Source organism: Bison bison, unplaced genomic scaffold, assembly GCF_000754665.1.
Source record: "Bison bison bison isolate TAMUID 2011002044 unplaced genomic scaffold, Bison_UMD1.0 scf7180017863836, whole genome shotgun sequence".
NCBI classification, from domain to species: Eukaryota; Metazoa; Chordata; class Mammalia; order Artiodactyla; family Bovidae; genus Bison; species Bison bison.
Window position 1 is genome coordinate 12362 of NW_011494408.1, and position 1068 is coordinate 13429.

Here is a 1068-nt window from a genome sequence, read left to right on the forward strand (position 1 = left end):
GGAGGGTTCAGGATGGGGAACACAGGTATACCTGTGGCGGATTCATTTCGATATTTGGCAAAACTAATATAATATTGTAAAGTTTAAAAAAAAAAAAAAGCCTTATCGCACACATCGCATTTATATGGTTTTCCTCCTGTATGGATTCTTTGATGTCTAGTGAGTTCTGAGTCCTGAAGAAAGGTTATGTCACACTCATTACATTTGTAAGGTCTTTTCTTTTGTGGTTCATGGTCTGGTAACAGTTCTGAAGGATGCATAACAGCATTTTCATGTTTATGAGAAAAGCCTTTGCAGACATTACGAGTTCTCTGAGACAATAAACCTGAGGTGCTGACGTTTGTCACAACTTGACTACATTCAAAAATTATCCCTTCAGATTGTACCATCTGCAATTCATCCTGAAAGGTTGATCCATGCCTTTCAAAAGGTCTATTTCCTGCATCACTTCTACTATGATGATCTCTTCCATCAGTGAGGTTTTGTTATGGGATGTAGACAATCCTTTGTCATTTCTTTCATCATCTGTCCACAAACAATCAACGTCATGTATATTTTCCTGGATCTTCCTGAGGCGAAAATCTTTGATTTCAAGGCTTTCAGCTCTTCCAAACATCACTCTTTGAAAAATTTCCCCTTTACCACTGTTTGCTTTTGCCTGTAATTTCTTGATCATATGTATATGAGACATATCTACAAGACATAAAGAACCACAGCTATTCTATTAGTTACAATTCATAAATAAATTATTTCTTATCAAACACATGATATTATAGCAAAAGTCATATCCATCCTGAACAGAATTACGAATCTTCGCAATGATGATCTTAAAACTATAGAACACTAAAGGAATAGAACTCTTTAAAAAAAGAGTGATCATATGTAATTCAAATTAACTTTAGAGTAGTGTAGTTTCAAACACAATCAGAAAACATTCATTTTATGCAAACTCATGTCAGTTTGCAAAGAAAACGTATTTTCCCACCATGACCTCAAAGCTCATCCTACTTTGTACTAAACACACTGCTGTCTCATAATTGAGGAGAAACTAATGGTATATTGTACACA